Source organism: Zootoca vivipara, chromosome 10 (assembly GCF_963506605.1).
Source record: "Zootoca vivipara chromosome 10, rZooViv1.1, whole genome shotgun sequence".
Taxonomy (NCBI): Eukaryota; Metazoa; Chordata; class Lepidosauria; order Squamata; family Lacertidae; genus Zootoca; species Zootoca vivipara.
In genome coordinates this window covers 59536170-59560776 of record NC_083285.1, presented here as the reverse complement: position 1 = coordinate 59560776, position 24607 = coordinate 59536170, and the positions used below count along the sequence as shown (strand labels likewise).

The 24607-nt window shown below is 43.1% G+C and overlaps 1 protein-coding gene and 1 long non-coding RNA gene across 3 annotated transcripts in view; both read right to left on the bottom strand.

Moving 5' to 3' along the window:
* PDE3A (phosphodiesterase 3A) overlaps nucleotides 1-24607 on the bottom strand; it is a 275569-nt gene that overhangs the window by 192765 nt on the left and 58197 nt on the right. The gene's annotated exons all lie outside the window — the stretch shown is intronic.
* Nucleotides 955-24110, bottom strand: LOC132592699 (uncharacterized). The gene is made up of 2 exons (XR_009558225.1): nucleotides 19873-24110; nucleotides 955-19264 (listed from the first exon to the last, which is right to left on the bottom strand). It is a non-coding gene; the product is annotated as an uncharacterized LOC132592699 (long non-coding RNA).

Below are 24607 nucleotides of genomic sequence, written 5' to 3'. Positions count from 1 at the left end.
GCTTACTTCTGAGTAAACACGCTGCACTGCATGCTAGAAACTGGTTGCGCATTACCGTTTACTCTGGCTACAGTATGCTTCCTCGGACGGCTTCCGAATCAGTGTACACACAGCATGACTTACCATGCAGAGCTACCCTTTATTTACGCTGCTTCGATGTGTTTCCCCTCTCAATCTGAAAGGAAAACTCGAGCCACATTTGTGTCGCAGTTAAGCTGAGGTGTGGAGATTTCATACAGCTACTGCACATGCGCGGATGACAACAACGCATGCACGGGTAACAGCTTCATGAACAGGAACCGCAAACTCTTCTCTCTTTTTCTCGGCACACAGTTTGGGAGTAAACTGGAATACACCTGATCTGAACTTTTATAATGAAGAGCGGTTACGGTATACCAGCATGGTTTTACTTTAATTTTTATTGAAAGAGAAGTTACAAAATGTGGCTCTAGGACATGAGGATCAGGAAAGAGAGAGAGGGAAGGAGTAAAAAACAAAAACCAAGAGGATAAAACAGCTTAGGCGAGACTTTACTGTACTAAAAGCAAAAGGCAATAAAAAATGTCTCTTTTATACAATTATCCATCCTTAGAAAGGCACCCACCAAGCCTTGTGTGTTGCCAGTACACCAAAAAAATGAAAAGCCATTCATCCTTGACAGCTGCGAAGCAAGGAAACCGTATACTTAAAATCACAATCCTTGCAGTGATTATTCTTCACTTCTTAGTGCACTGTGGGAGGTAAGATGGCCAAGTGCATAGCTGCTTTAAAGGATGCACTATCTACCTCCTGCTCTAACACCAGATATCTTGATTTCGGCCTGTGCTCCAAGACCAACTGAGCTTGCAATACAGCTGAGTTCCTCGGCAGGAGATGAGCTTTAGTGCAAAGCACAGACTAATTACTGGCAAGTTGCAAATAGATCAACTCCCTTCCCCCTTCCCTGTTTTTCCCCTGATTTTCAAAAGTGGGCAGGTACACTTGAGGCACCACATGGCCGGTTGAGGTGAGCGGACTTCTGGGATGCTGTTATAGCCAGATGCTTTGTTTATAGAGAACAAGGTCTTAGCCCACCTATCAGACTGGCTGCCTCTCTTAGGAATCAGAGAGAGATGAGACGAGCACGCCAGGATGCCCAGTGCTGCTTAGACAATACCTTTACTTGGTGTTGTGATGATTTTTGAGATAGGAAATCCAAGAATGGACCGCTCCAAAGGGAAAACTGGAAAAATCAAGGGACCCAATCTAGGCTTGGCTTGTGTGTGCCCATTTTCGGGCCAATTTGCCACCATGGACTGGTGCCTCTTTGCTTAGAGATAACATAGTTGATATATGAAGATTGCATCTCTAGGTGTCAAGACACACCAGCTCAACACTGTAGAAGCCAGAAAGGCATAGTGTCAGGCTATTTTTGTTGCAGTTGTATGTTTCCAATAGATGGTATACACATGTAGGTATAGTTTTAATTCTATTGATGCTTAATTTTTTGTTTAATGATCGTTTCCCCCACACACACACACCCCACCCCAATGTTTTTTAGCTGTTCTTATTTTATCTGTAAGCTGCATTGAGACCCTGTCAGGGGAAAAGGTGGGAAATGAATGAATGAATGAATGAATGAATGAATGAATGAATTGTGTCCTCCCTCAAAGTGGTGAGACCTGGCAACCAGACCCTGTGTTGTGGGTGGGTACGACTGGAAAGCCACAACACCCAATTGGTAGGTCCCTTGATGCTGGGTTTAATCTGACCAATGGGACGCTACCCAAATGGATCAAGGGACCTATATATGCCAATGCACGTGACCCTGAGCTTTCTCTCTTGGTCAGTGCATCAGAACACCCACCCACCTCTCCCTATATTTAGGGCTTATGCGCTTGACCTTGCTATGCCGTCGTGTGTCATCTGTCTTTGGGACAGGGGCACGGCAGGAATTTCCCCCACTTGGCTGATTAGCTGGTGCCGTTTGGGTTTCGCCTGCCGCGTAGCAAATCGTCACAACTTGTAAGGTTGCGGATAGGCTCTGGGTTCAGGTGATAGGGATGGGGAAACACTCTTGCCATCCCTATGTGAAGGGGTATTCCATTAAAGGAATCCAGGGACTCAATGGTTTGGTCAACCCTGCGAGGGGTTGTGTCCGTGCCTGAGTCCAGGGGGATATCTGGGTGGTGGACATAGCATGTTCCCGGCTTTCTGCCATTCCAGGTGTTCACCCTAGGCTGACCTACGATAGAGCTCTGTGTCAGCGCTACCTGCAACGGTGCAGGGAGCTAGTCGAATCAGAGCCTATGCAACCACTCACTTGCTGTGATCAATAAAGTTGTGGCCTAAATTCTGCCAAAAAACCAAACCAAAATTTTTAGTCTTGTGTGAATTTATTTAAGGGGGAGGTTTAAAGGCCTAAACACGCAAATAAATCCCCTTTACAAATATTTATACTTCATATATTTATATAAAAACGTATGCTTATTCTACTGCTTGTTTTGTAAATCAGCTTGACCTGGAAATTGACCTTCCTTTTTAAAAAGTGATATATGTATATTTGTTTGTGTGTGTTTGTACACACACACACAGAGAGAGACAAACAGACAGACACAGACACAATATTTTAAAAGGGAAAGCAATGGCATTTCAAAACCGCTCTGCATTTTTAACCCACTCAACAATTAGGCCGGCCCTGTTACTGTTTATCTCGGAGCCGGGCATGGAAATTTCCTGGAACGTGATGTCTGCCGTGCCCGTTAGAGTGGAATGGCTGGGAACATTTGTTTGGTGACATATGGTATTCAGATGAACCACTGACAGAGAACAGAAAGGCCCTCTGGGGCCTCCAGAGGAGCACACGGCTCACACAGCTTTCCTGGCATCACTGTCCACTCAATTTTCCTTCTCGCATGGTCCCATGCCGACATGCACAAGGGCCTGCTCAGCACTCTGTGAGCCGCGAGCCCAAGGGGGGCAAAGTCGGTGGCATGACCAAAGGCGAGTGGGTGCAGCAGCAGAGCCCGCCCAAACCACCACCATCCCTTTGCGTGCTGTTTACTTCGCCGTACTCTGTGTCCTCTGATCTGACGCAAATTGCCGCTAGAGGAATACTCCACGCACAGCAGTTGCCTTTCCAAATAAAGCAGCAGCAATTAAAAAAATGATAACATCAAAGCAATGCCAGGAGGCAGGCTAATGCTCCAAAGTTGCAGTTATTTAACAGTTCCGGTTGCGACCGCCGCATTGTTCTCTTACGAAGAGACGTCATAGGGCCCAGACCTACTTGCTCTCTGGTGCATTTTGCTCCCAACTACGTACAATACAGATAATCCCAGGCATCATGAGCGGGAGGTCCCAAGCAATAGCACAATTGCTCTCACACACTGAAGTGTATACAGTATCATGCAAAACTGCTTAGAAACGGGGGGGGGGGGCATCCAGAAATCCACCTTGTACGAATTTAATTGCAAGAGTTAACGTTTTGCTCCCGGCACAAGAGGTGGACGTCCTCGCAGCTGAAGCATTGTTTTCCCGCAACCAGCTGGGATTCAAAGGGAGCTTCTTTGTGACGCGCTGCTATATTATTATCCAGAGCTATGCCCTTCCCCACGGCCAATGTCCTCATATCATATATATATTCACCAATAAGATGCGTGCAGCAAAAGGGCCCTTCTTAATGCTAATTGAAAGCCTCCAATTTGCAGCTCTCTGTTTCTGCAGCTCACTTTCTGGGTGGCGAGTGACGAACACCCTCCCCAAACTGAAGCACCTCAGAACAAGCACTCTGAATTGCAAACTGCTTTGGGGTTTGTTTGTTTTTTACAATTGGGCTGTAAATAAGTGCTGCAAAATAGATAAAATAAATAGATAAAAATAAAAACTGCCCTGATATTACTTAGCTCACCAGAGGTGGGGCGATGGAATTTAATTACAGGCAGCCCCACCTCATTCTGCCCACTTCCAAGTCGCCACAATGCGCACATGCGCGATCGTGCGCCAATTGGACGTCTGCAAATCGGTTGTTGCCTATACTGGTTTCTTTTTATCCACCCCCACCCCCCAATGCATATGCATACATACACACCTCAAACACACATATTTTAAACAATACACTGTTTTAAGCAATACACAGACAGTAAAGGAAGGCATTCACCAACATGCTCAACTTGTCATTGTGACACCCTTGACATCCTGGTTACTACCGGTACTATGGCGGCAGGGGGATGGGGAGTCTGACTTAGATGGATGGAAGCAAAAATCTCCTTACATTCTCTAAACGTATTGTTACACAGAACCGCTATTTCCATGAGCAGTGCAAAGATTCCAGGAGTTGCAGGCACACTTACTAGAGCCTGTGTTTGCTTTGGGGGCAATGAGGCACAACAGAGACCGCAGTGTTTTTATGATGTATGGTTTTACGCATATATACAAACTGTACCTAGATGGAGGGGCTGCAGAGCATGCACATTCAAGAAGGTTTGGCTTTCCCCATAAGGGCAGCATTGAATTCAAAGGACAGCAGAAAGCCACCCTCTGTGTCTCTTGCTTCCAGCTTGTTACTCTCGGCTCACGTGGAGCTCTGCCCATCCTCTTCACTGCTAACAGACTCCAAGGACCCCCTCCCAGCCTATGTCATCCAAAGTTGAATCCCTAAACCACAGCCTTTGCCTCTGCGCAATAGGGGCCTCACTTCCCCTTGCCTGGCGGTCTTGCCCTCCAATGGTTTCCTTGATGTGCTATTACTGGCCTTTGTCCCCTGCTAATAATAATAATAATAATAATAATAATTTATTATTTATACCCCGCCCATCTGGCCGGGTTCCCCCAGCCACTCTGGGCGGCTTCCAAAAAAAACAGAAATTCTAAAATACAGAAATCCATCAAACGTCCGTCTAGCTAGCTCTGCCTAAATCCAGGGGGTTTCTGTGTTTCTATCTATTTATTTTTACACACACACACACCCCACACAATGGGGAGCAAAATCACTTCTCCAGAGCAACCTCCTACTGGTCCAAGTGGGAACAGGTGCAAGTGTAAGCAGGGAGGATATTGAACAATTGATTGTCTGCCATTGTCTCTGCAGACACTGGGTCTGCTTGACATAATTGCGAAGAACAGTGAATAGAGCAAGTCCCTCTTGTATCAATGATTTAAAATTAACACAGCCATTGTGGAAAAGAGGAGCGCTTCCCCCCACCCACCCCACTCTCAGCTGCCCCACTCAGCTTCAAATCCGGCTGTGCTAAAGAACAGGCGGAATTGCTATTGCCACACAACGTAAAGTTACAATGGAAAACTAGGAGGAGAAGTAAATGTATGCAGGTAGTTTTGCCATTTTCAAGTGTTGTCAGTGAAGTTTTCAAGCTTTTAGGGTGGGAGGGAAAAGGCAATGAATGGCAAGTTACCTCCTAGCTATGCTTGTTTCCTCCAATAGTTCTGCAGCCCATTCTCTGGAGGGGTCTTAGCACAGTAGTTAGAGCATCTGCTTTGCATGGAGAAGGACACAGGTTCTAACCCCAGCACCTCCAGGCAGGACTAGGAGAGATTCCCCCGTGTGAAACCCTGCAGAGTCACTGCCAGTCAGTGTAGACCAGTGGTGTGCAAACTTTTTTCAAAGAGGGCCAGATTTGATGAAGTCAAGGGCCGTGGGGGCCGACCAAAGTTATTGACTTTTTTTAGGATTGAAGTTGTTGGTGTTTTCTTAGGATTTTACCCAAGGAAATAAACTGCCTCAGGGGCTGGATTAAACCGACCGGATTAGGCGCCAAAACGGACTTTGGACATGCCTGGTGTAGACAATACTGAGCTAAATGGACCAAGGACCTGACTTAATATAAGGCGGCTTCCTATACTATAAAGACAGAGGTTTTGGTTAATCTTCTTGTTCCACAAAGAAATATGGAGCTTCTGGCAGGGGGGGCAGAAGTATTTTTTTCACCGCATGTTTACAGCATTCCGAGGAATCTGTTTCAAGAGCGGAGAATGTGCGTTAAAACGCACACACTCTTCCCTCACGGTCGGAATGTCTACCCGTCTTCTAAAACTTCTTTTAATTTGGGTCATACTTCTTAAAATCAGTAAAAGATGCAACTTCCCCCCCCTCCCTTCCAAGCTTTCAAAAAGATATTTTGAGACTTGCCGACGGCTTCATCACTCAGTCTCAGTTCCATCCTATTTTTCCTTTTGAAAAAAATGGGGGTGGGGGTGGCAGGGAACATCAACAACACCCTACCCCTAAGGGGGTGAATGAGATAAGAATTGCAAAGTACTTTGAGCATTAAACATACCCTGTGAAAAATGATAAACAACAACACTGCTGCTATGAGACCGCCACTCACTGGCCAGTTTTTCGCATTCGGCGCTCAACTGGTCCAACATCTTTAAAAGATTATTCCCACCGTTGCTTTTGGGCAGTGTGCAGAGAGAAGCCCTACCATGCAGTAGGGTTTAAAACAACAACAACAACAACAACAACAACAACAACAACAACAACAACAACAACAACAACTGGTGTGCAGTTTTCGCTTCGATTTCTGGTGTATCATCTCACAGCGATCCACTTCTCAGCCAAGCAGCGACCTTCTCCTCCTGTCTCTCTAAGTAAGGTTGGAAAACTATGACTCGGAGACTCGGTCTGGATTTTTTTGTTTGTATGCTACACCTGAAGCACTGCTCCCTCCAACACCAGTGAAAGCAGACATGGGTATACAAAAAGTGTTGGGTGCAAGGCAGGAGAGCTGTTCCATCGCCTACTCCATCAATAGAGTTCATCTCCAGCTAGATCCCCTGGCCTAAGCTTTGCTGGGCAGTGTGTGCTGCCGCGCAGTGAGCTCTTACGGAGCCAGACTCTCTTTCCCTAGCATGCCAGCAGAACTCAACTTGACAGCAACAAGCAAGAGGGAGAAATGAGTGAAGGGAGAAGCAGGAACTAACTCAAGCCCAGGAACAGCAACATCAAAGGCTGTCAAGGCGGATGAGAGCCAGAGGGGGAAGCTGGAGGAGGTTAGGAGAGCCAGAGGCAATTGCTCTTGTTCATACAGAGATCTCATCGCTTTTATTTTATTCCTTTTTATTCAGGCGGTTTCTATACCAGAACTGGGTAGGTGCTTCATCCCTATCGGGAACCAGAGTAAAAGGGCCAGGGAAGAGGGATTGGGGGGGGGGGAGGTCCAACCCTCCACCAGCCTATAACTTGCCCTAAAAGCATGAAGAAGCAAATTAGGAAAGAAGTAGAATTATCCAAAAGGAGTTGCCTCCGATCGTCTTCAGGAAACAAATAGCAGCAAATAGTTAAATACCAAAGGATGCAACAAGTTACCGGGGGAGGGGAGGAGGAGTTTAACTGCAGTTCACATAAAAACAGAAAAATTCAATGACGAACTGTTTTGAATACGCACACCAACGTATTTTGAAAACAGGGCAATTTCTCATTCTCAAGTTCTCCTCTCAGTAATTAAGACGTGTCTGTTCAAAGGTCTGGTGCATAACGGGTGTCTCAATGTGGATGCAGATTATCTCGTTGGAAACTCAATAAATGTGCTGAGCCCTCCTCCTTTTGATGGTCAATGCATCTGTATGTTGGGGTGGGCTATATTTTGGAGGAAAAAAATATGAACGAATTCATATACCCCACAAATAACCCAGTGATGCATTTTAAATAAAATGACACATTCTACTCATGTAAAAAAACGCTGATTCCCGGACCGGATTTAGAAGGTGATTGGGCCTCATCTGGCCCCCAGGCCTTAGGTTGCTTACTCCTGCTCTATAAACTTTTGCTTTTTTTGAAAAGAGGTGTTAATCATTAGCAATCAAGAGTTCCTGCAGCTTTGCAGTCACAGGTTCAGCCACTGGACTCCTCCAGATCGTGACCATCCATTCGTCTTGATTTGCTTGGACAAAATGTATACAGAATCAATTTTATTGATCATCATCATCTGCTGATTTGTTTGCAGGGAGTTTATACAATGACAAGCATTCCTTTTGCATTCTTCCTGATGTGCTTCTCATATGCTCAGCCCATTAATCATAGAATCATATAATCGTAGAGTTGGAAGAGACCACAAGGGCCATCCAGTCCAACCCCCTGCCAAGCAGGAAACACCATCAAAGCATTCTTGACATATGCCTGTCAAGCCTCTGCTTAAAGACCTCCAAAGAAGGAGACTCCACCACACTTCTTGGCAGCAAATTCCACTGTCAAACAGCTCTTACTGTCAGGAAGTTCTTCCTAATGTTTAGGTGGAATCTTCTTTCTTGTAGTTTGAATCCATTGCTCCATGTCTGCTTCTCTGGAGCAGCAGAAAGTAACCTTTCACCCTCCTCTATATGACATCCTTTTATATATTTGAACATTTCTATCATATCACCCCTTAACCTTCTCTTCTACAGGCTAAACATACCCAGCTCCCTAAGCCGTTCCTCATAAGGCATCGTTTCCAGGCCTTTGACCATTTTGGTTGCCCTCTTCTGGACACGTTCCAGCTTGCCAGTATCCTTCTTGAACTGTGGTGCCCAGAACTGGACACAGTACTCCAGGTGAGGTCTGACCAGAGCAGAATACAGTGGTACTATTACTTCCCTTGATCTAGATGCCCTTAATCATTTGCTCATCCCACACTTTTCAATGCATTTCGCCATCACTTTCCCTAACAGCGAAAAGCCTGTTTCTTTTTCAAAGTGGATCTGTTGCGCTAGGGCGACAAAGGGCTTTGAGCCACTTCAAGCGCAAAAACCTATGTTTCCTGGTATGCACTTGAATCTCTCCCACAAAACTAAGGTAGACCGGAGGCACCCTCTGGCATCTCCAGCCAGCAGAAGTGGAAAAGATATCCCCTTGAGACCTTTAAAAAGCAAAAATGGGTAATACTGGGCTAGATGGACCAATGGTTTGACTTCGTATAGTCATTGTTCCCACATGCACCATAAAACCAGGCTTCAAGGTACTAATCCTTCCCATTCACAGTTCATGTGTTTTTTTTAAAAAAAAAAACACACACACCCAGGAATGAAATATAACAGAACACATTCACAGCTTTAACAGCAGCCATTAAATGAATGTGTTTGGCATGGCATTATGGGAAAAACAATGGGGTTTGGATAAAATCCCTAACTGTCCCAAAGCAGAAAGGTAAAGATTATGATTTTTAAAAAGGCAGGGGTACCACCCGAACTCCCGCTGGGCAATCTCATTCCCCCAACATCCCTACAAATAGAACCAAGTTCTTTTGGCACTAAATAGCTGTGTATTCTCTGTAGCTAGGAGTCTCTCTCCAAAGGGAGATTAGCAATAGGAAGTAGTATAAAGGAGAAAAGGAAGCATCAGACTCAGTGGAAAGCCTTTAACACCCAATTAAGTTCTCCAACTACACCCAGCAGAAAGGCAGAAAAAAAGCCTTGCACTGTGTTCCAATCTGCCTCCCCGAGCTCAATTCCGAGAAATCTTCTGGAACATCAAGCAGCCCAGGAGAATCTTTTAAAATGATATTGTACTATCGTTCTTCTGCCCTGACATTTCAAAGAGGGGAGGAGTAGATTGCACTGGAAGACAGAGGGGAGATCACAATTCCTATAAACAATTTGCCAGCGTTTTAACTTTATTTCTGCTACGTAAAGGGTTTGACCCTTTCAGCTAGGGGTAGGCGAGAATTTTGATTCAGTTTGCATTTAACGTTGAAGTTGCCTGTTTTGCCACTTCCAAAACAACACGCGAACTTAAAACACAGCCCTCCTTTGAAACCCGCGCTTCTCTGAACTTTGCAATGCAGTTCTCCAGCCAAGCAATACATATAAAAATGCGGGTGTTAGGATGATGTATGTCTAGAAATGCAAGCATTAGTGTAAACCACAGGAAGAAATGCATTATATTCGGGAATACTGCTGACCAATAAAATGTGACTATTATGCAAAACTGCATGTTTCTTCAAGCGTGAAGAAATGGGCTGATCCATGCGTGTGGTGAAGATTTCAGCGGGCTTGGGAAAAACAGCAACAAAATTACGAAAGGGAGGACCTCAAAACAGCACACAGAGGACTGAGTTTACTCAAGTTGCCACAGAATGATGGCTGACTGCTGAGAGGCGGGGGACAGGGAAATTGGGTGTTATTATCCTGGAAAGGGGCCTGGCTAGCTGGCTGACTCCCTGAAGAGGAACACTCCACACTGCAACATTTTGTTGCACTACAATGTAAAACCAGGATAGCATGATTGTCACTGGTGGGTAGGACTTCTATTTGAGATGGGCCAGTATTGCCTCATGCCTTGTGTTCTACATGTTCATGTTTTATATGCATGTACCAAAAAGTGTCAACACCTCTCAGCTCCTGCTAACTATAGTGGGCACAGCAAATTGGACAATCTGCAAGCCATTTTTTTGTTTCCAGTGAAATATTGCTGGGAAGACAGCGATACAAGTGTCCCTTGCTATTTGCTTATCTTAACCAAGAGTTGTATAAAAGTAAGATGGGTGGTTGCTATGGACTCATTCAGATTATCAGAGCTGTTAAATGAAGCCATAAACACTGATCTAAAGTGCATGTTCTTACAAGCTGAGCCTTGTAAAATAAATAAAAGGGATGCTTTCTAATCAGCGACTTTCTTCTTTCCCAACCCACGTCAAAGCAGAAGTTAGTTGAAAGGACAACATATTGTGTTTTGACGCTGAATTCCTCAGGACCGGGAAGACTGTGGAACACTCCATTCCCTTGTTGCAAGTATCCAGCTGAGAAGTGCCCTTCCTGTAACTTACACGCATGTAGCACTACCACCATCATTAGGGAGCCTTCATTTGGACTCATAGAAATCCATCTTAAAGGGGGAAGAGCAGGGATGTAAGAAGGGGTCATTTTCCACTTCACTCCATATTCGTTGCATGCAGCACTGTTTCCCTTCCACTGCAGTTCCATCTCTCTCCACGAACTACATCACTTGTATTGCTGTGCACTGGCACGAAATTAGGTAACTTAAGTTATTCCAGCCCATTCATTTCAGTGCAAAGGAAACACAAGGCAAATGGAAAGAGGAGGCAAGGTGAATAAAAATCAATGTGTTTTAAAAAAAATCGGATTTTTAAAAAAATTTAAATCGGATTTTTTTTTTTTATTAAAATCGGATTTTTTGTAAAAAAATTAAATTGGATTTTTAAAATAAAATGCTTTTGGAGAATTTTTTTTCTAAATATAGTTTTCTATTTAAATTACATTATAGTCTATAGGCTATTCATCAGGAAATAAGGATTTGTTTTAAGTTTTTCATGTGTGCTAAAACTCAGCCTAAGGTTTTTTTTTTTTTAAAAAAAAATTGTTTAACCATATCAGTTAACAAAAATGGATACATATGCTATAATGTTATTGTTTCAGTTAAATAAATTGTTTAAATTGTTATTAAGGAAATGGTTATTTTTCTCCGTCCAATAAAGCACAGCAGAAAAGTTGTCCAACTATAAACAGTTAACTTATTAAAACTCACAATAATTTCATAATTATCTGTCAATGTATTTCTAATAGTATAAACAAATCAATAATTGTTGATATAACTATAAAAACTACTCTGAAAATTTATTATTGCAATAATGAAAGCTTTATCTGGTTGTGAATATTAAGATTATACCAGCAATAATGAGTCTTTCTTTAAAAAAAATTAATAAAAATGATTTAAATCAAGTCTTACTGACTAGTGATTTAAATTGTGATTGAAATGGTGATTTAAATTGATTTGATTTAAATCAAATCCACCCTGAGAGAAGGAGGACCTAATCAATTACATATTGTCTGCAGACTGAAAGCAACAACAGCAAATATTGATTGTATCTACTGGACTGAATTCCATTCCAGTTCTGAGATGAGTAAGTGAGCATTGGCAATTTCCACTCCTGCTTGTTTTCATCGGAATCCTCAAACATCCCCAAGGAAAAGAAAAACCCAAGACAATTCCCTTCTTGCGACCACACAGCATTTGAGGAGCGGAGCCATATATGGGTGAAACCACCTTCAAATAGAACATCTTAATCAACCCCAGGTTTCTAATTCAGGATAGCTTATGAAAGGAATCAAGATGGCTGAATAAGTGATGCCAGAAATTGCACGAAAAGAAACTAAATCGTCCATTTTCTAACCAATCCTTTCCGTAAACGGTTCAGCTCCATGACTGACTTGAAGCATCGTGTCGCACTAGGGGTTGACCAGGACCCATTGAGTCTGTGTTAACTATCACAGCTGCTCAAGCCAGCTATTTTTATGATGTATTCCAGAAGAGCTATGATTTTCAATAGAGAAGCCAGCACACAGCATGGAAGCAAAGTGAGACTATCTAACTACAGTGGTACCTCGGTTTATGAACACAATTGGTTCCGGAGGTCTGTTCATAAACTGAAGCGTTCATAAACTGAAGCGAACTTTCCCATTGAAAGTAATGGAAAGTGGATTAATCTGTTCCAGACAGTCCGCGGAGTACTTAAACTGAAGCGTTCATAAACTGAAGCGAACTTTCCCATTGAAAGTAATGGAAAGTGGATTAATCCGTTCCAGACGTGTCCGCGGAGTACTCAACCTGAAGCGTACTTAACCCAAAGCATGGGTGTAATTGGTCCCGGAAGTCTGTTCATTAACTGAAGCGTTCATAAACTGAAGCGAACTTTCCCATTGAAAGTAATGGAAAGTGAATTAATCCGTTCCAGATGGGTCTGCGGCGTTCATAAACCAAGGTTCCACTGTACTACTACTACATAATTTAGTTGTATCCCGCCCTCCCTGGCTGAGGCTGGCTCAGCGCAGCTAACATCATAAAAACAACACAATACGCATAAAAACAGACATCAATTAATTAAAATACATCTTAAAATTAATTCAGACAAGTTAAAATCTGGGCAGGTGGCAATTATCAGGTTGGAATTGAGAGTGGTTAATACTTGCCAGGACCAACTGATCAAAAGGACCTTGTGAGTGGTTTGGGTGCCTCCTTCGGGCTTCTTTTATACAAAAGAAAGTACAGTGGTACCTCGGGTTACAGACGCTTCAGATTACAGACTCCACTAACCCAGAAATAGTACCTCAGGTTGAGAACTTTGCTTCAGGAGGAGAACAGAAATTGTGCTCCGGCGGCGCAGCGACAGCGGGAGACCCCAGTAGCTAAAGTGGTACCGGAAGTTAAGAACAGTTTCAGGTTAAGAACAGACCTCCGGAACGAATTAAGTTCTTATCCCGAGGTACCACTGTAAGTCAAACTGCATCCTGCCCCAAGAAAGGCCTGGCGGAACAGCTCCGTCTTGCAGGCCCTGTGGAAAGTTGTCAAATCCCGCAGGGCTCTGGTCTCTTGTGGGAGAGCGTTCCAACAGGTTGGGGCCACGGCTGCAAAGGAGCGTATGGAGACAGCTTTAAGAGGTGTAGATTTGAAAGGAACATCCTTTTGTTTCGGGCAGACAAAACATCATTGGTGTGCATTCAAGCACAATGGAGTGCCCACAGAACCCAGATAGTTTTTTTTTATTATTAGCTGCTGGTGACACGGAGGTGGGCATTCCATGTCTTGCTTTAATTCCTGTGTTGTTTTAATGGGATTGTTTTACTGTGACCAGCAGTCACTGGTAGCTTGATCCTCCATGAATTTCATCTCCCTTTTAAAGGCATCGAGGTTTTGTGACTGACATATATACCTTGTTTCAGGGAACTCCGTAGTTTTTGCACTGTGTGAAGAACTCTACGCGGTGCGTCTGTTCTGAATCTCCCACCATTCAGTTTCACTTGCTGACCCTGGATTGTAGTATTAGGAGGCAAGGAGGAAAAAAACCCTCTGTGATCTCATACCGTTCACTACATGATTCCTGTCTGAGTTCTTTCTCTATCTCATTCATGGGATAAATCTAGGAAGCAGGAAGAAACAGCTGGCGGCCAGGCAGGGTGAACATTCAGACAATTAAGAGAGGGTTCAGGGCAAGTTTCCAATTTTACCATAATGCAAGTTGCAACCTCAAAAAAAAATCCAAAGTGCAGGCTATCTGGTGCAGTCCTGATTTTTAACCCACAGGCGTCCTCTGGGTAAGTGCAAACACACACTCACTAAGGAAACTTGGCAGCAGAGTCATTGAAACACCTGAAGAAAGCCCGTAAAAATAAATTGAGCATCTGTAGAAGGACATCATGCTCATTTACAACAGCAATGAAATTTTATTTGCACCATTATGCATTATTTAGCATAGGCTTGCTGCAAGCCTCACAGAGACATTTGCTTTTCGGACAAGAGAAATATCTATCTGAGCTTCTTTTCCTTTGCCCCTTTCCTTGCCAGATAGCACCATAGGCTGTATTGTAAATTATATGAAACTACAAGGGCAAAATAATTTAAAGGAATTCTTAAAGCCAATTGCTACTTTTAGTGGCATCTACAAAAACCAAGCATCTGTTGTCTTAGCGTGGCTCTCAGCCTGTTATGTCCGACAAGACTAAGTTCACCGTGAAAACTTCCCAACTCGGGAATTAATACACACATGTATTATCATGTGTCTTGGATTATGTTCTATCTATTATCTCGGCTTGGTTGCTAAGACTGGATTCTTGGCTACAACCTGCATTTGGCTGACCGATAAAATTTCTGACTTGATTTGGGTAACATGCTCCAAAATGCTCCAAGGTCCTCACTCTTAGGGTGCTTGCAATTGGACAGGTAAACACAGAGCACTCTAGCTTTCTCTGACTTGAAACAAGGGAACCCTCACTTCAAACCCTCCACGTCTCTATTCTGAGGAGTCGCTTGACTGTCCCACTTTTGTGTCCCGGCTCTGATTAGTTATCAGCATGGGGATGGAAGCGAGCGAGGGGGAGAGAGAGAGGAGCTGTGAGCTCCTACCCTCGGGCAAGGCGGATGCTGCCTGGATTTGCGTCACAGAGAGCAGGGGAGGGAGCGAGAGAGAAGTAGAACAGCTGGGAAGCTACAGTATTTCTCTGGGGTGGTTTATTTATTTATTTATTTACTGCGGAGAGGGGGTGCAGTGTGTGTGTGTGTGTGTGTGTGTGTGTGTGTGATTCTACTCCGTCTTGGGTGAATTATTTAGTTTCAGCTGTGCTTTGCTTTGAAGATACCATTTGCAGAACACTGAATTTACACTCTTGGGGTCTTTGATTACCACGTAAGAAATGGGCAGGCAGGCAGGCAGGATGGGGGCGGAATGAATTTAAATACATAAATTTGCTTGTCATTTTTTAAAAAGCAAATGTGGGCTGAAATCCCGCACGTGTCTCCGCAAGTGGCTTCAAGAGTTAGGCTGCTGTTGCTCAAGAGTACTTTCAACAGGCGGGGCGGGTTGGGGGAGATGGCCGATATTGGTGAAACCAGCATCTGCCCCAGAATAAATTTAAATTTGTCACTGTTAGCACTTCTCCTGTGTCGCCTTACTTCCCCCATCACCCACAAATCTCTTAAATGTGTGTTGAGGGGTTTCAAGACCAAGTTGAGGGACTTAGTGGACGATGCAACATTAGAACTGGGGACGTCACAGTCAACACACTCGCCACTATGCAACACCACCTCAGGGCAGAGTCATGTCCAAGATGTCCTCCTATCCGATATTCTAGTACTTAAGAAGTAAAGGTAATAACCAGCACTTCATATTATACTCAGAACAGAATTGTGCTTGGGAATAGCCAATGCACTTCGAACAATACTGAAGGCGTACGCCGCCCAAAGCAGGCCCCCGATAAGCCCTGGCTCCATTTTGCACCAGCTGGAATGCAGAAATGGCTGTGTGTGGCATCTGCATTGCATCTAGCTTGGACCGATGATATGCTGGACCTCAGTCATCTCGCTAAGGATCTTCCATCGGTTAACAGGAACCACCCACTTGCCCTAGCCAGAGTTTCAGTCCGCTAATGATGCTCCAGAAAGTTTTAGGCCTTGTTCCATCCATGACTAGAGTTACTGGAATTACCTTCTGCATATTTCCATTTTTCACATTGTTCTAAAATCTCTTCTCATGCACCCTTTTGATCATGGAGACAAATCGTTTTTAACTTTTTCGTTTGGTTCAACTACCATTATGCTTGGTTCTCGTTGAGTTCTGGTCCAAGGATACTTCTGGAAATGCTTTACTTCTGGTTCACGCTGGAAAACTATGCGGTCGATTAACAAAGTGCAATGGAATAAGTCAACGGGTCTGATTTATTACAATTAAGTGTCAGCCTCCGCTATTAAGCATTACGAGAAACGCTTGGAGGGAGAGTCCAGAACACTTAATACTCAATTTGTAACATGTTTTTAATTTGTACAATTTAGTTGCAGTGGATTTCCTTCTTTAACCCTTGTATGCTGCTGCTTAGCCCTTAAAGTGAATAGAACATAAATTCAGACAATACCAAGGTACTACTAGTTTGAACTGCATAACTATGGTTTATCACAGAAGGGGCCAGTGAATGAAGCGCTACTTCATTTTTTTCATGATAGTTTGAGGGGGAAATCCTATGGCAAAGTCCACCAGGATGAACAGATGAGGATGTGGTGGACCTCTGGCTGAGTCAGCTGATTCCTGGCTCAGCCAACTTTAAGTCCCGAACACCATCTCAGCCAAAGATATGTTGGCATAGCATGTTCATCCCAGCTTCCAAGATTGGCTGTGTCAAAGCGGGTCTTAAGTCTCAAAAAAGGTGCATTCCAGGGGCATTGCAGGAGTAGGACCAGAGGGCTGGATCTAGGCTGCATCCTGAGCTCAGTTATGTGACCTGGCAATCCAATTGTTTTCCCTCTGCCAGGCTTAATCATAGTAGCAGCCCCGCTGAATGCCCCGGGTTTGGATCTGGTGCAACTTTACGCCGGCTTTTCTCACATCATCCTACGCTAGGTTTTTTGTGCATAGGTTTTTTGCCTTGGTTGCAGTCAATGGCAATGAGCGGTACATAGAATCATAGACTTGTGCCATCAGAAGGGACCGCGAGGGTCATCTAGTCCAACCCCCTACAATGGAGGACTCTTTCACCCAACGTGGGGCTCAAACCCACAACCCTGAGATTAAGAGTTTTATGCTCTACCAACTGAGCTAACCAGCCTCATCTTTGTCTCAAGAAAGAGAAAAAAGAAAGAAAAAGCAAAAAAGGAGATGATTCGGGTTAAAAGCTCAGCCTTCTTAGACTTTCCAGAGTTCACATACTCTTTGAATCGTTTTTAAAGGAAAAAAACAGTCCACATTAAGATAAGGAAGAGAGAGTGCTTATAAACTTAAAACATATCAAAACCATACACTGAACTTCGGGGAGGCAATAATGTTTTTATATTTTTTGCAACACTGAATAAACGGAAATATGTTTCGTCCATATCCTGTTCCTTTTGATCTTAAATAACACGTTCATTTTGACAATGTAGCAGCACTTCAAAGGGGGTTAACCAAACCCATATTTTGAAATTGAAACGAACTTTATTTTTAGGGGGGGAAGGCAGGGAAGAGTCTGTTTTGATGCTTAGTTTTAACAATTTTGAGTGGAGAGAGAGAGAGAGAGAGAGAGAGAGAGAGAGAGAGAGAGAGAGAGAGAGAGAGAGAGAGAGAGAGAAGCTTGGTTAGGCTCCTTAATTCAGGCATCCCCAAACTTCGGCCCTCCAGATGTTTTGGACTACGATTCCCATCTCCCCCGACCCCTGGTCCTGTTAGCTAGGGATCATGGGAGTTGTAGGCCAAAACATCTGGAGGGCTGCAGTTTGGGGGTGCCTGCCTTAATTGGTTGACCCTTCTGAATATTAATAATAATAATAATAATAATAATATGGGAAAGAGACCAGACATGAGAAAAGCAAGTTGTAACAGGTAACTGAAAGCCATAGCCAAGTCAAATATGTGAATATCAGGGAAATCTTATGCATATTTTGGCACCCAATAATGTAAAGACACGTTGATGATGAACCATCTTCAAATGACAGCAGGTTATCAAACACACACACAAAAATGATTCTGCTTACAACAACATTTAGGTGACTCAACAAATGATATCAACAGCTTTTGCTACCTAGCAACCAACTGTTAAAAGTAAAACACGGAAAACTGGGGGGGGGGAATGATACCAAAAGGATATCATTTCAACACACCCATGTCCAACCGGTCGATTGCGATCAACTGGTCAATCGCGTTATCCTGATTGATTCCCCCCCCCAAAAAGGGGGGAAGCTCAGCAGCTTTGGGTCTTCCCCCCCAAAAAAAGCTCAATAACTTTGGTTAATCCAATAGGTAGATCACTGCCAGATTTTTTTATATATAGTGGGAGTAGATCGCATTCTCTTGGGTGTTGGACATGCCTGTCCTAGAGGATCTGAAAACCATGTGCCTGCCGCCCTGTCCAACGATCTGAAACTACAAAAAACAAGGGGGTGGAGAAAAAGAGGAACGGTCTGCTAAAGCCATAAGCAACGTGTCGTGTTAGTGAAGCCTGCTAGTCAGGGACATTTACAAGCCACGAAGCATTTGAAGCTGTCGCTAGTCTCAGGCAGAAAACCATACACGCTTTAGGCTGGGAACGGGGCAGGGGACTCACACCAGCTTTGGTCACAAGCTTCGCACCACCGGAGGACCTTCTGTGGAAGTTTGCCAAAGCACTTCAGCCCGTAACTTCACAGTTTATTTTAGAAGTCCGCTGCGGCTGTTACAGAACTAAAAACAGGCACGCTAAATGCTTCGCGGCACTATCGCATCAGATGCCCAAAGCCACTTTATTACCACTGATTAAATCAGAAAAGGCCGGATCTTTCTCCTTTTTTTACGTGATCCGTCAAAGGCACAAAGAGAAGCCGCTGCTTCCCTCCCTGCCCAAACCTGAAGGTCATTTCCAAGTTGTGTTTACCCCAGACCAGAGATCTTGTTTTTGCGTTATATAATCTCCGGTTCTGAGCATGGCAGACCCTGGAATGGAAGAAGAGCCCTACTGGATCAGACCAAAGACCCACCGAGTCCAGCAACCTGTTTTCACAGTGGCCTAACAGATGCCTGTAGGAAACCAGCAAGCAGGATTCAAGCTCAAGAGCACTCTCCCCTCTTGTGATTTCCAGCAACTGGTATTCACTAGCATTATATCCAACTGTAGAGGCAGGAACAAGCCATGCTAGCTAGTAGCCATCCTAGCTAGTCATCGATAACCCTCTATGAATTTTTTCTAATCCTGTTTTAAAGCCATCCATGTTGGTTCCTTCACTGCCTCTTCTGGGAGCTAATTCCATAGTTTAACTAAAGTGCTGTGCGAAGAAGCACATCCTGTCTTTGTCTGCCGTGAATCTTCCAACGTTTGGCTTCATTGGAAGTCCCCAATTTCTAATGTGGTTCTTTCTTTCTTTCGTTCTTTCATTCTTTCTTTCTTGGGGACATTTCTCTATGCACTTTCTCCATACCTTGCAAAACTTAATAGTAAACAGTTAAGGATTGGGAACAAAAGACAGATACACCAAATCTAAACTTTCATGGAAATGTAGAATTGCAGAGTTGGAAGGGACCACGAGGGTCTTCTAGTCCAAGCCCCCGCAATACAGGGATCTTTTTGTCCAACGTGGGGCTCGAATGCACGACCCTGAGATTAGGAATCTCAATGGAAGGAGAGCCCTGCAGGATCAGGCCAAGCGCCCATCTAGTCCAGCATCTGCTTTTCACAGCAGCCATCCAGATGACCATGAGAGCAACAACACTATCCTCGCTGGTTATTCCCGGCAACTGGCGCTCAGAGGCATTTTGTCTCCGACATTGAAATCAGAGTTTGCTGTAGTTGTCCTGTTGCTTTGAGGGTTTAAGGGAACTCTTTGGACTGGACAGGCCACAAAAGCCACAAGCAAGAATTTCTAATTTTCTTCTTTGACAGAGACAGACTATTGATTGCATTGTCTGTGTGTTGCAAGTTGCTTATGCATTTAGCTCTTTTCGATCTGTATAATTATGATACCTGCCGAAGATAATTAAGCCGTTTCAAGCTTTATTGGACAGTGTTCTCGAAGCTACGAACATGAGTTTGACCAAACTGTGGGAGGCAGTGCAAGACAGGAGTGCCTGGCGTGCTATGGTCCATGGGGTCACGAAGAGTTGGACACGACTAAACAACAACAACAACAACAAGCTTTATTACACCTAAGCCCTGCAAGAGGTTACAGAAACACGATATACTCATGTACAACACATACAATATTTTTGCAGCCAATTTTACAATTCAAATGACCCGGCTGGTTTTGAAAGTCTCATTTTATAGTTTTTTTTAAAAAAATCCTGCAATCAAGACAAGTCATGCAAAATTAGGGAAGGAGAGATCAGTCTGTTTCAAGTCTGTGACAAGTTTGCATATGTTTATTTAAATGTCTGTATTTTAATTCATAAGTCGGCTATTTTAATTTGGATTTAGCTGTAAACTGATTATTATTGTTATTGTTATTGTTGCTATTATTGGTTTCTACTGATTTATTGGTTTGTTTGTTGCTCATTTAGGATATTTAGTTTTTTAATGTTTGATGCTTTATTGTGTTTTTATATATGTTGTAAGCCACCCAGAGTGGCTGGGGAAATAAAAAAAATACATATTATTATTTTAAATTTTATTACTGTATTATTATTATTATTATTATTATTATTATTATTATTATTATTATGTACCAGAGAGAGGCAGAAATGGTATTTTTCATAGGAAAAAATGAGATTTTTAAATTCACTATTGGAATGATCTGCTTAATGATGCAGTTGAACCCCACTCCATATTGGGAATTATATAACCACGGATGTTACCGGTAGTATTTGGGTATTTTGGGACTGTACGCAAATTGTAGTGATATTTTACTGGACTTGTTATTTTTTATTTATCAAGTTCTAATTTAAACTCATATAGTATTCTGTGTAATATTATCTCGCAACATAGTGATCTTTTGTTATTATTTCTTTACTATTTTTATTGGTTTTCATTATTATTAATATTATAAATTAAGATTGTAGAATACAGAACTGTGAACAGGTTTATTATATTAAGTGCTATACAATAAAGTTTTATGCAGAACAGACCCACTGAAATTAATGAATGACTAATACCCATTAATGTCAACAGGTTTACTCTGAGTAAAACATCACTGAATATCACCAATTATGCTACTCCATATTTTTCAAAGCCCATTTAGTCCCATTTACACATTAATCTGCAATTGCTTTATTTTAAAAAATCATAAATCACAAATGCATACTTAAAATGCATTTTATCCCAAAGCAGCAATTTAAAAATGCATGTTTCATTTCAACCAATTCATTTGATCCTAAAGTATGCACATGCAAATTTAAGCATTTTGGTACTACCATATAACGATTTTAGAAAAATCCATAGGATAATTATGTTTCGAGCAGCATTCTGATTTAGGAGGCACAAATTAGGTCAGCTTGTTTAAATATGCAGACCAAACTAAAGGCTCCTCCTTCTTTCTGCAAAATACAGTAAGCAGACCAGTGTAATGCAAAATACAAAGTATTCTTAGTGGGACTAAGGTTCAAATTTCCAGCCAGCCACAATCACATCTCACAGGGATGCTGCAAAAATGAAACCATTTTTTCCATCCTGAGCTCTTTGGAGAACTGGTAAAGCAAAAAATAGAGGATAAAAGCACAAGGTGAGGTGGATGCCTGTCTTTTGTTTTTAAATTAAGCTTCAACCATGTGTCCTCAAACTCTGCAATGCCTCTTCCTTGCCAGGAGGGGAAAGGTTCTTGTGAAAGTGTGCAGAAATTGCCCAAGGGCTGTGTCAGCGTGTCTAGAAAGTAGCCTATTGCAGAAAGGGGAAACTGACATTGCTTGCTCTGCTCCTTTTTGCCTCTGACCCTGTCCACCCTCTGCATGTGGTCCTCAGAAGATTGTCCCTAAGAGAATGCGGCCCTTGGGCGGGAAAAGGTACCCGGCCCTGCTCTTAGGCAAGAGAGACAAAGCAGGTTGGGGCACTTCTTGCTTGCTTGCTTGCTTGCTTGCTTGCTTGCTTGCTTGCTTGCTTGCTTGCTTCCCCAGCAGTCCTTGTCACCCCTCCTTCACCCGGTCCCACAACAAGACAACGCTATGGTTTTGGAAAGTCATCACAGCGAAGGTGATCTAAAACAAGGACAGGGACCCTGTGGTCATCCTGGTGCTGTGAGGCTTCCATAAGCCTCAGGCAACCTGTTCCATGGTTAGGGCTGATGGGAGTTGTAGTCTAACACCATATGGAGGGCACCCCAGCGGAGGACTCTGACTTGAGCAGTTCTCTGGAGTCTGACAACATCTGGAGGGCCACAACATCTGGAAGTCCAAAGGTCCTTGTACAAAGGGATGCAAGTTGGCAAGTTAAAAACTTTGATCTCTTTTGAAGTCATATAGTAATGTAAACCACCCCTTTTAACTATTTAGATGCAAGCATAAACAGATCCACAAGCATAAACAGAACCAATTAGTTTTTGCAACCAAAGAAGATTATTATTATCCATACTGTGTTATTTCCCCCCCCCCCACTTGTAAACCTGTAACGTTTTCTTTTTCTCAGCATGGATTGAGACTGCATTTTTTAATTAAAAAACAAGCATCATTTTTAGTGAATCGTTTGCATTGACCATTATTTGCACTTTTCACAAAAAATAATAAACCCACGGACAAAAGTTCAAGAACTCTAAATTATTATTATTATTGCCAACCTGTGAGCTGATTGTTAAGGGCGCCTAATTATACTTTTCCTTTATGATTTAACACAGGCTGTGCCTACAAGGAGGAAAATACAACGTTATCAGAACATAGCAGGAGAACCCAAGTTTCCTGGCTTCACAAAGAGAAAACCAAACTCTGTGTCTGGATCATGTTGGTCTGGGGTTTCCTTCAGCCAGAATTCATCCCAGCCTCTCACTTGCACCTTGAGGCTAAGACTAAGTTGGTTATCCACTCATCTGCAAAGCATATTGGTCTTGAAAGCACACAGAATAATATTCTATGTGCAGAACCCATTTTTTCATTAGAGGAGGAGGGGACAGAAGAATCCAAACTTGCAGATACTACCAGTGATGTGAGGTGGAAATTTTTCCATGGCATATGTTCCCAAAGAGGTTTTTTTTTTTCCCATGGAAAAGCTTCCGCTTCAGAAGTTCATAAGCAATAACGAATCGGTGTCAAATGCAAAAGGCAGTACAGTGGTGCCTCGATTTACTAATTTAATCCGTTCCGAAGGCACTTTTCGTAGGTTGAAAAATTCATAAGTCGAAAAACGCTATTGGAAACGCGACTTCCCATAGGAATGCATTGGAAACAGAAAAACTAAACCCATGAGTCGAAAAATCCCTATCTAAAACCGCCGCGGTTTCCTTTCGGATGTCGAGACATTCATAATCGCGCGGCCATTAGCCCCATTTGTAAGTCGAAAAATTCGGTTGTCGAGTCGTTGGTAAGTCGAGGTACCACTGTATTAGGCAAAAGCATTGCAGCTTCAAGGTACAACGCATCATCAGAGATCTACAGCCTCTCCTGGACAATGACAGCTCCCTTTCTCAAGCTCTGGGAGGAAGACCTTTCTTTGCCTACAGACAGCCACCCAATCTTAAACAACTCCTCACCCACAATAATACAACCACCAGACTTAACATGGACACTGGTACCAGAGCCTGCAATAAACCTAGATGCCAACTTTGCTGCCACATACACCCGGACAACATCATTACTCGCCCCAACAACATCCAACATACCATCTCAGGACTATTTAATTGCTCGTCTTCAAACATTGTGTATGCCATCAAATGCCAACAGTGCCCTTCAGCTCTCTATATTGGACAAACAGGCCAAACCCTACGCCAAAGGATAAATGGACATACATCTGACATCAGGAACCATAAGACAGAGAAACCAGTAGGAGAACACTTCAATCTCTCAGGACATTCTATACAAGATCTCAAAGCAGCTGTTTTATTACAGAGAAATTTCAGGAACAGACTGGAAAGAGAAGTTGCTGAATTGGAACTCATTACCAAGCTTAAAACCATGGAGCCACCTGAGATGAATAAAGACATCGGATTCTTATCTCATTATGCATGATCAAGCTTTCTTTAGCGCCTCAGCCCTTGCTTCCCCCCCCCCCGGACTAATTGCAGTCATTAGCAGTCATTAACAGTCATCTACAGGTTTACCACTCCCATCAGCCCATCACCCATTCCCACCCACCCCACCCTCTGTATATATATAAGGGTCTGACACTTCTGTTTCAAGTGTATCTGAAGAAGTGTGCATGCACACGAAAGCTCATACCAAAATAAAAACTTAGTTGGTCTTTAAGGTGCTACTGAAGGAATTTTTTTATTTAGCTTCAAGGCTATTATCATTTTGTTGCTAAATACAAGGAAAACAAACATGATAAATTAGGTCACTTTCTAGGGCAGGAGGGGGGGAACCTCAGGGCCAGTGATTTGATGTGGCCCTCCAGACCTCTCTCTCTATGGCCCTCAAAAGTCTCCCCAAGCCACACCCCTCACCAGTCCCTGTAAATTGCTTTGGTGTTTTTCTTTTTTTTTATGATAAATACTATATGAGAAAGCTTCCCAATGCAAACCAGAAATTTCCAATGAAAATGAGCGGGGGGCAGGGGGAATCCAGCAAACCCACACCACTATATTCTACTCATCTCTCCCCTTAGTTGAGCATCCCCTCTGCCTTTCCAG